The sequence below is a fragment of the Miscanthus floridulus genome, chromosome 13 (assembly GCF_019320115.1).
Source record: "Miscanthus floridulus cultivar M001 chromosome 13, ASM1932011v1, whole genome shotgun sequence".
In the NCBI taxonomy this organism is placed as follows: Eukaryota; Viridiplantae; Streptophyta; class Magnoliopsida; order Poales; family Poaceae; genus Miscanthus; species Miscanthus floridulus.
Window position 1 is genome coordinate 14096667 of NC_089592.1, and position 11275 is coordinate 14107941.

At 47.8% G+C, this 11275-nt stretch overlaps 1 long non-coding RNA gene across 1 annotated transcript; it reads right to left on the bottom strand.

Moving 5' to 3' along the window:
* Positions 1-540: 540 nt before the first annotated feature.
* On the bottom strand, positions 541-5391 carry LOC136501406 (uncharacterized). The gene is made up of 3 exons (XR_010770259.1): positions 4422-5391; positions 2145-4312; positions 541-848 (listed from the first exon to the last, which is right to left on the bottom strand). It is a non-coding gene; the product is annotated as an uncharacterized lncRNA (long non-coding RNA).
* Positions 5392-11275: the final 5884 nt, after the last annotated feature.

Genomic DNA, 11275 nt, shown 5'->3' on the forward strand with positions numbered 1-11275 from the left:
AACTGCCAAATCCAAATAGCCACCAGAATAAAATGTAGAAATACAGTTTGTCGTTTCCGTTAACAAATCACATGTCGTTTTTTTTGGCTAATAAAAGAAATCGTGCGTCATTGACAATAAATATTCATTTTTATTTTTTTCAAAATACACATCGCAGATGTTAAATTGTAAATAATTTTAGAACTGATTTTATCACAAAGAATATAATGAATTAACCTACGCTTAATACCTTATGACAATAAATTTTACAAGTAACCTATAATCCCCTACGAGGTGATTTAAGGACCGATAATTTTAGGACTGGTTTTATAAATTCGAAAGTCTCGTCTTACGTATCTTCCGCGATAATTAGCCGTTTGTAAATTTTATATTCATGGAAGTGAAAAAAGAGTAACTCTATAGGTTAAAAGTTGAGCCCCATCTTTTATAAATTTCTAAATCTCCTGCTGCTCTGCGAGTAGATATGATATGTATAGTTAACCGGCGTACTAAGAACAGTACGACACGATGACGTAGTAACAAGAAGGAGATGTCTAAAAAGTCGCTCCGATCCGATCGACTGTTCCAAATTAATTGGAGCCATTCACAGCCACACGCAGCCGCCAGGTCTAAGGTCTCGCGCCGATATCACATCTCAGTGTAACGTATACTAGCGGAAACACACACATAACAGCATCAGAGTAGACGTGGCGCGTCGGCGGGTGAAGGCTCCTCCTTCACGGACAATCATCGAGTCGGCGTAGAAGATCAGTCAGCGTAGACTTCACCACGTCAACCAAACTTGAGCGTAGGAACGAGACCATCTAATCCTCCTAATCTCCACTGTCGTCGTAGATTACATCGAAAACCTGCCAAAAATCTTTCAGTATGATTTGTACTGGCCACTGACTCCCACCTTATGCTTTGCGTATGCTTTGTGGTAAGTGGAATGCAAGAATAGAGCAAAAGAGGCTATATATGGCTGTAGGTTTCCAATGCAAGTTCATTAATATTTTATAATAGTTCATCAAGTTTTAACACATCTCATCCACACGTTCACCCATTCCATCACACATATTTCACCACACTCTCACTCTCTAGGCGACGAGGACGACTCCCTCTCGTGCCTTGCCTCATCGGCTCACGCCGGAATCCAACACCAAACCCAGGGGGAGAAGAAGAAAGGACTCCACTCACTAATCAAGGGAAGCGTAGGTCGCAGGAATATCCATATCCAAGGACACGACTATATGTATAGATCGATCAACTCTGCAGAGCTTGTACACCTAGAACCACAAGACCACCATCATTGGTGGTGCCTTGCCTAGGCTGATACTGGGCTACCTTCCATCCGGTGCGATGCCACCCTACCACTCAACCCTGGGCCACCCCAGAGTCCACCGGTACACTGAGACTGTGAGACGTAATACCAGGCCCCTAGAGGTCACTACGCTGTCTTAGGAGGGTGTGGGTCCTATGCCCATACCTCCCTACACTATCTACTAACAACCTAGTAGTAGTGGCACTGCCCTAGCTGGTCAGCATCCGTCCTCCACCCATTCAGGAACGAGTGGTGTGCACATAAGGTCCTATGATCCGGTTCTCTCGACATACTAGTCCTTAGGTGGACCGGACAGTATATCTTCTCAAAGGGATAACCAACACCCCGTGCCTCAACGACACCTCCATCCCGAGGCTTCATCCCACAAAGACACTCCACCACGGGATCTCCTCATCTCACATGCACCCGCCACAGGCACCTCTCGTAGGGGATGCCTAGGTTGCACCCCCTGGCAAGACTCATCCAACGACTCGAAGTAAGATCTTGCCCGATCGACTTAACCCTCACCACACACCCAAGATGCACGCCAAGATCTCTCCGGTTGTTACCACATTATCAGCACCAAGTGCCTTAACCACTCACAAACAATCCTCTACCACGCATCACATCATAGATATAATGCGTAGTAGAAGCAGTAGCAAGTAAGTAAGCGAGTGTCTAGCCTAACAACGGGTGTGCAGGGGTATATGTTGCAACAAGGTAATGGCTCACAAGCAATTCTACCATGCAACCTATCACAGATCATTTGCATAAAAGTAAAGCACTAGCGTCTACATTATAGCATGTCTAATAGGATTCTACGAGGTTAGGTGGGACGTGGCACCTGTTGATTGATTATCTCCAAGATCCTCAGTGTAACCATAGCCGTTCCCCTCCAAGTCCTATTGTCGTCTGTGTCTCCTCCCTCCAATGGATTCCGGTTCGAACTTTGTCGTCCCCGATGCAATTACCTTGCTCGTACGACAAACAAAACAAGGGAGCAATCAACCACTAACCAAGAAGGACCACAAATAAAAAGGCAACAAAGCACAGAAAGAGCGATTAAACACCAAAAGAACACTGAAGGAAAAGGACTTAGCCCTCGCGGAGGAAGTCTGAGCCTTAGGCTGGAGAGAAATAGAAGTGGTTGTCTGTTAAGTACAAGCTCGAGTCACAGCATAGCAAGTACTTCCTGGGCCAATCGTGTGGACCTGTACGGCTTAATGAATAATGGCCTAGACCCTAGCTTGACTTAGGCAAACACCACTGAAAAACTAGGCTAGCCCTCATGAAACGAGTCCATTTTCCTTGGGCTAAAAAGGGGCGAGGGAGAAAATCATCTAGGCACGTCCATGTCTCATCCTCGGTAGAGATGGCACTCTAATGGTCGATCGGGTCAACTCACATGGTTCCGAGAACACAACATAGACGCTAACCTCGCGCAACTAAAAGTGATAGCCTTGTCTTTGATCCGATCATCATTGTTAAGGATGGGATCGAATAGAGCGGGCTAAGGGGAAAAGAAAGCAGTCTCGATCTCTCTCAATCCGTACGCCATTGTAATTGACGAGAACCAAAGAGAGGGTGGAACAAGAGGATAAAGGGAGGAGCAGTGGTCTGCTTCTTCCAATCCACATGCCATGGCAAGAGACGGGGCCTCGAAAGGAGTGACACACAAGAGAACATGAGTGCCCAAACTACTTGTAGGGTACCACGACCTAGGTGCACTTAATGCACTAAGACATCCCTAGGGTTCTTAGCGGTGCGGTTGTCACCACAAGAACCAAGAAAATGCTATGGTCTAAATAGGTACAAGCATACAAGGGCTTAAGCATGACAGACCCAAAAGAGGGAGACACGGGATTCAACTTTCTTTGATCCACTCGCCATAGCAAACAACAGAAATCGAAGGAATGGAATCAAGAGAGAAATAAACACCAAACAAGCTATGGGCTCAATCCATATCTTACTGGATCGACGAGGATTGAGAACAAGAGGGTAGAGAAGAATGGAACCCGCACTCTTTCAATCAACTCGTCATGGAATGGACGAAGGTTGGAAGAAAGGAGACACGATCCCACAATCCAAACCCACTCATAGGGCACCGCGACCGTGCAACTAAATCAGCACAAGGCTATCCCTAAGGTCCATAGCGATGCGGTTGTCACCGCTAGATCCAAAGGAACACTATGGTCAAAGTGGTACAAGCATATGAGGCGGTTAGGATAAACAAGCGAGCAAAAGAGGTAAAGCCCGATGGTCATGGCGAGGCAATTCGTGGCCATGAGCTTTACCTAAACGAGTTGGCTTTTGTATGTCCCACGATAATTGTCCCCTAGTTTGTCTCCTATAGACTAGGTCATGATGCACTCATCATGTGCGGGTATGAAGTGCACCGATGTCGAGTCCATGGGGGCCACGCCCTAGGGACGTAGGAGGGGCCAACGATAATGGCACTACAAAGTCAACTAAAAATGAGGGGTTGATTTATGTTCGGCATCACGACCATGGCGGGACGAATCCCAGGACCGAAACATTTGAGCAAGGTACAACCCCTCATCCGGCTCGAAGGCACGGTCGACAGCAACAACACAAATACACAAGAACCAACAACTAGACAACACAACGGAGTAGCACATATCCTTAGCGACAAGAGATAGACCGGTGGCCAAGGTACGACACATGCATGTGTAGATATAGATAAATCATGTTTGACAAGTATGAAATGAAGATATGAAGATGTATGAACAAGCATAAATGATAAAAGAGGTTTCATCGACGTCGTACAGCGCCGGCAAAGGTTGGAGGAGTTCGACCTTGCTGTAAAGACGAGGATGGGCACAGGTGGGCTGCCGCTTGTTGCTGCCACTCTCGGCTGGCTGCCACTTGCTGCTGGCCAGCTACAACTTGCTGCAGCTTGGCTACGGCTTGCTACGGCTAGCCGAGAGCTGGCCGAAGGCGGCCAGTTGTGGGAAACGAGCTCCGGCGATGGCACAGCAGCATTGCACTCCCCTGCGACAGTGGAAGACAACAGCATGAAGGCCGGTCTCAGCAAGAATGGTGACAAAATTGGTGAAAGGGAGGAAAAAGGCAGAGCCTTTGGGGCAATTTGGTGGCTCACCGGCACGAAGGAAGACGACGGTTGATGGCAAGGAGGTGTTGTTGTCCTCCGGCGAGGCGATGAGCGGCTCCGGCACCGGGTTCTACAACGGGGGCGCGTTGAGGTGGAGGACGTGGGAGCGTTGCATGATGGCGGCTTGGAGCAGGGGCTCTCCGGCGATGGATGATGGAGGCGTCATTTCCCTACGGCAGTGAAGTCCGCGGCACGAAGGCCGGGCTCAGACGAGAACAGCGGTGAGGAAGAAAAAGAGGAGGCTTGGGCGCTGGGGGCTCCCCGGCAACAGAGAAAGTGCTCCGACGAGGTGCTGGCATGGCGCCGGCGTCGGTCAGCAAGGAGGAAGAGGCCGACGGCAGGGTAACAGAGGCGGTCGGAGCTGCACGGGCCAAGGACGGCGCTGTCCTGGTCGCGGTCCTCTAGGTTCGGCGTGGCGGGGTGATGAAGAAGGCAGAGCACGACGAGGGGCTCAGCGTGGTCATGACATGGAGCAGCAGGAGGCCGACGCGATGGCGTGGACGACGCTGCCTGTCCAGTGTGACTCGCGGTGGTGGTGGCCTAGAGCTTGGCGAGGAGGTGATGGTGGCAGAATGGGCCGGCTCGGAGCAGGGCGCGCCATGCATGGCGGTCTCGCAGTCGGCGGGGTGGAAGGGTGTCGAGGCGGTGGCGTGCTCGACGGCGTCTGTGATTCCGCGAGGATGGAGCAAACGGCGCACAACGCTGACGAGGACGGGCTCGGGTCGAAGGCTCTACGGCAGCTGGTGGTGCAGAGGTGATCGATGGAGTGGAAGGAGCTCAGACCGACGGGTAGAGCTGGTGTGCCCGGCCGTCCTCGGAGTGGAGTGAGGAGCGAGGGAGGAACGATGGTGGCTTGAGGGCGAGGGCGGCTGGCTATGGTGTCCACATGGCCGGCTGCGGCTGGTGCCGCTGGCAGGAGAGGGCGGAAAGCGAGGAGAGGAGGACGAGAGAGTGTGGCGGCTCTTGGGGAAATGGAGAAGGGTGCCGATAGCTGCGGCTCTTATAGCCATGTGAGCTAGGGTTCGAGGGGGGGCAGAATACTGTTGGACATCGATCCTTGGTGTCCGTGCAGCGGAGGGGCACGCGGCGTGCATCGGGAGGCGGAGAAGCTAGGGGCGCGGGCGGCGTCGCGGGTGTAGGGGTGCGGCTCGCCAGTTCAAGCGGCGGCAGCACCTGGGACTGAAGTCCCGCTAGGGTTTCCAACCCAAGAGGCGCGGATGGGCCTGTAGGGGCTCGGGTGCGTGGGCCTACGGGGGCCGCGACGCGAAGCTGGGCTGCGGCTTGTGCTGTTCGCCTGGGCCGCGCGGGATGAAGGCTGGGCCGGTGGCGCTAGTAGGCCAGGAGGGAAGGAAGGCGAGCTGGGCCTCACGGCTGAAGGCGTCTGCTGGGCTGAGAGGGAAAGAAGGAGAATTGGGCCGCGGGAAAGGGGAGGAAAGGAGAGGTTGTGGCCCAAGGAAAAAGGAAAATGGTTTTTCCCATTTATGACTTAGAGAAATAGAGAGGGAATAAAAGGGATTTGAAGGGAATTCAAATAGAGGAATTGAGGGGGAAAAAGGAAAAAGGGATTCTTTCTTTTATGAATTTATGACTCAAAGAATTTGAGAGATTGATTTGAAAGAGTTTGAGAGAATACCCAAGGAGGATAAGGGGATTTTGCTATGGATTTGTGCACTCCAACTCCAGACAAAACTCAAACACAAAACCAACTCAAGATCACGGGCACTCTCCTACAATCAAATCCAGATGAATGCAACGATTTGTTAGCAAGTTCTCCTTGGGTTGACGCGGGTTTGACCTGGCGACTACATGATTCACTCATTGCATGGAATTTTTTAAAAAGTTTGTATTTTTGGTTGCATGAAAACCCGAGTTGTTACATAGGAGGCGCTCCATCCAGTCCTCCACCTCTCCAGGTGTGGCCTTCTCCATCCCCATCTGTCTCACATCCCCAAACCCTAGTTGGCGCATCTGACGAGTTCGCCCTACTCTTCCGCAGGGGCGCTGGCAAGGAAGGCTGGATCTGGACGACAAGGACTACTCTCCTGCAGAGGAAGTCTGTCGCCCGCGTCTGCCTCGTCCAGAGGGTTCGGGTTCGTCTCGTTCGGGACTACACAGGATGCACAGACTACATTGGAGGCGTTCGATGGAGTTGTATGTTCTGTGTTCATCCAGGGCAATGTTGTTCAGTGCCCATTACATCTCTTTATTAGTAGTTAGATAAACGTAAATGCCAACTGATGCAGTAGCATTGCTATGTGTGGCCCGTGGCTACTTCAAAATGAATCATCAAATTAGAACACACAAGGTAGCTAATATATGAATTTTAGTGTGAAATAATGATGGGCTGGACTGGACAATGCATAGCTGCTACTTGCACTTCGTCCAAGTATCATGTGAATAAGTGAATTGTGATTTACTTGAGTGTATACCTTCATTGTTCACATTACTGGAGTCACCTTCGTCATGCTGTAGGTTGTAGCAGTGGTTAACATGGTTATGGAATGGCAATGCAGCGAGCAAAGGCAGCTTCAGGACCGGATTGTGCCTCAGTTACAGAAACTGTATTCTACCACAACCTGCTAAGAATCTGAATTGAGGTTTCTTCAAGGTATATTGATTCTAGATTCTTCATATATCAGTTTTAATTTGGATGTATATCCTGGATCCATGTATGGCCACTATGGCCTGTTGTAGCTTAATTCCTACTATAAGATGCAGCATTTAATTTTGTGCATACGAGGAAGACTGTGCATTAGAGCCAAACAGTTTAAGTATCCTTTGGTAATTCCCTAGAGGTGGCATCCTATGCTGTTTCTGAAAACTGCTTCTGTGCTATTTCTGGAACCTAAAAATCCTGTGCCTTCAGTTTGACAGCATCACTACTCTGGGCTCATTATAGTGTATTTTCTGTACAATGAAGGACAGGTCTGACACTTTGGATGCCATATCCTCCCCTTCGTCACTGCTTCATATAGCTTGGTGAGTTAGTTTTTGCTGCTAGTTGGATGCCAATATGCACAGATGATTTTGTGAACTGCCTATTCATCTGTGATCAATTGGCAACACTAGTTTCAGCTTGTGGCACTAGTTTTATTATTGCAATTAGTGATTGGCTGATTGTAAACATGAAACTGAAATATATGTTAAATAGGTGTTTGCTATTGTCACATTTTTTTTGCCGTTGTCTGACCTTGTTATCTGAGTTAACCATGGTACTGAATCTACACATGTTCTGTCAACCTAGCTCACCTTGCAACTTTCTGTTGATCTAGTTGCTGAGTTGGTGCTGCGTGTTAACCAGGGAGGAGTCAGGCAAATGAAATCTTCTTTCCTTTTGTTGTTTGTCTTGGTTTTCTGACATCTTTGACCATGCTAGTTCTCTATATTCCAACTTGCAATCTGTATTGTTGTATGCTTGTAGACTTTGCATTATTCCATCTAGGTCTGAAAAATAATTTCTGATCTGAAAATTTAGGTCTGAAAATAATTTAAGGCTGACCTGTACACATTCCAAAGCTGATTTATTGCTAAGTTCAGTTTTCTTTGCCCAGTCCAGCACAAGTTAATTATTTTTGTACTAGTCTGTAACTCTCTCTTAACGGGGAAAATAAATGCTACTTTGCTATGTGTACTAGGAATTACTAAGTGAGTAGCTGCTATATTTTTTATAGCTATGACACCCATTGCCTGCTTTGTTAGTTCATCAATGGCTTGTTTACTCAACTGAAATATCTAGCATTTTGGTTTTGAACTGAATTCGTTGACATCAGCTTGGTACTTGTCTGCTATTATTTTGTGTTTCATTTTTCAATTGTCAGTTTTAGACTTACAAAGTAGACAGGTACAGTAGCTCTTGATCCAAGTATTCACTGCTTGTCTTTTAAATGGCTAAGACTATCTCCAACCGAGCTCACCCAAACCGCACACCCATTCCAGGATTTAGGTCGTGTACAGCGAATGAGTCCCGCACCCACACCTCGGCGTCTCCAACGGCCCACGCAAAAAATCCTCACCTGCTCCTCCCAAGCCGGCCTCGCGCCTCCTCCTCCCCACCCCACCGGACCTCCTCCGCCCCAGCGCGACCTCCCCACGGTGGCCTTCCCTGGCACAGGCGCACGGCGGCGTCCCCAAGGACTACCCCGCGCGGTCCCGACGGTGGCCTGAGGACGACGGCACACGCAGCCCCGACGGCGACCGGAGCACTGGGAGCTGGATCTGGCCTGTGCGGCCGCCTGCTCGGAGCGTCGGCGGCTCCTCGGCACTGTTGCGCCGGCCGCGCTCCTCCGCGGTCTCTCCTCGCCGAGCCGGCCGCGCCTCACCACGGGCCCACCACTTCGGCCGCACCTCCCCGCCATCGGAGATTTGCGTACCGAGGAGAGAGTGCATGCTTTTTTGCCTATCGCTTCGGTCGGATGGCAGAATGGGTCGTCCGTCTGGGTCAGCCGTTGGAGGCTGTTTTCGATAGGCAAAGCAACTGTGCGTAACGCATTTTGGGTTTGCATCTCCTCATTGGAGACAGTCTAATAGCTAGTTAATTCATCTTCCCTTACAGCAGTTTAAGAATCCTACTTGCTTCTTGTTGTCTTTGATCAACTTCTTCCCCTACAATCCTGTGATTGAACCTATTTGTATTGATCTATTAGATGTACCTAGGATACGTGAGGAACTATCACTACGTCAGAATAACACTTCACTGCCGGTTCAAAACACCCCATCACTGCCGGATTTTGAACCGGCACAACCATATCGGCAGTGATGAGGGTCATCTATCACTGTCGGTTCCAACAAACCGGCAGTGTTCTTCAACTTCACTGCCGGTTCTTTACAGAACTGGCAGAGTTCAGGTCCACCAACACTGCCGGTTAATTAGACCACCCGGCAGAGTTCAGTTCCACCAACACTGTCGGTTTGTGTTTTAACCGGCAGTGTTGTAAGCACTGTCGGTTTGTGACAAGAACTGACAGTGATGGATAAGCTAACGCTGCCGGTTTGTGGCTCAAGCCAGCAGTGCCATCTTGACCAACACTGTCGGTTTGTTTCTAACCGGCAGTGAAGGCTACGACAACACTACCGGTTTGTTGCTAACCGGTGGTGATGGCCCGTTCGTATTTTATTGTTTTATAATTTATTTTAATTTATATTTTTTCATGGAATCGGGTTTCGCTTTATATACGCTACGTAGACGACAGGACCATCAATATTAAACATTACAAATGTTACGGTTACGGTTCAAATGTTCTTATCAAGAACTCGATCCCTCAAAATAAAAAAGAAATTATTTGATAAGATGAAGCTTGCTTCTGTGACTTATTACAATAATCTAGCGAGCCGCTCTGGGCCATACTGGTCCTTGAACTTCACGGATTGTGCGATGGAAAATACTCCATCTTTTTCCAATACCTCGGCTAAGATGAATTTTGTCAGCTCCGATTGCAGTGCAACAATCTCCATGTCAAACAGCCTTTCGTGGTTATATTTTTTGCGCTGTCGTTCAAAAAAGATGATATCCAAAGAGAAATCAGTAAATCATTTTGTTGAATTATTAACAGACATAAATGAAATGGGGATTATACACACCAACTTATCTGTTTCTTCTGATTTCCCACCGATGTAGCGAAGCATTGTCCACATTACATGAAACCCGCATTCATTGTTTCACGTCGGCTATTTTAGGTACTTTCCCTCGATTTCGACAACCTTGAATGGGACCTGCGTCCCACCGATATGTCTTCTTCGGATACTGTGCAACATTAAAAGGAGAAACATTAGAAAGAATCATGTGTGACTAGAAAATAATATGTTATTAGGATCGCTTACTAATTCAGCACTGCCACCGGTGCATCCAGATGATGAAATCATTTTTTCTTTGAGTCCCACACCTTGATCAGATTTTTAGCAAGATTGACACAAATGAAGACGAAATGGTTGTTGCAATCACAGAATCCTAATTATCGAATAATCTTAACGAAAAAATAAGCATAAAATTAAAAGCCGAGAAGGCATACTCGCAGTTGTAGGCTAGAAGTATGTGGGTTTTGTTCTTTATCTTGAATTCATCGAAAACAACAATCAATCTCTCTTTCAAGTCTTCCACGTCACATCCATGGAGGCCTAAACATGTCTTCTCATTGACTCGCAAGTGGTCCAAGAAGCCTATGTTATCCCATTTGCTTTTTAGTATGCAAAATTTTGCTATACACCTACATAAAATCATGGGAATTGGTCAAAAGTTAACAATTTATATCTCGAGAGAGTAGTTAATTATAATATCGAGCGTGTAGGGTACTTACATAGTCCATAGCATCAACATTTGTGAATTGAGAGAGTGTTTCTGGTATAGCTAGAACAAGCACTCCCACTCGACATCGAACTTCTCTTCTTCAGAATAATGAAAAACATGTGGCGAACGGATAATAACCTCAAAACCAAAGTCCTTCGTCTCTGTTGCTTGAGCCATGTAATATTCATGCAACTGGCGCATATATGTTGTCAAATTTTTATACTCGTCATCGGGAGCCAAAAGATTGCCCCTTTCATACTTCATTGCCGGTGTTCCCATCCCTTGTACATCATAATAGATGTTCGCGGCCTCTTCCATGGTTAATTCGGGGTTGTCTTCGACGTACTTCTGTATCTTCCTTAAATCTTTATTGTGTATTTCATCGGCTCTTATTGTAGCGTACTGATTCTGTGTTTACCTTTCGAATTCGGACTTCAACAAACACGGAGGTAGTGAGGCACAGAGATTGAAGAAACTAACACAATCTTCCTTCGAGATGTGTGCTGTAAATTTTCCTTCCATCAAGTTTGTAACGCTGCCACTGAACGACCTTTTTCTTTTT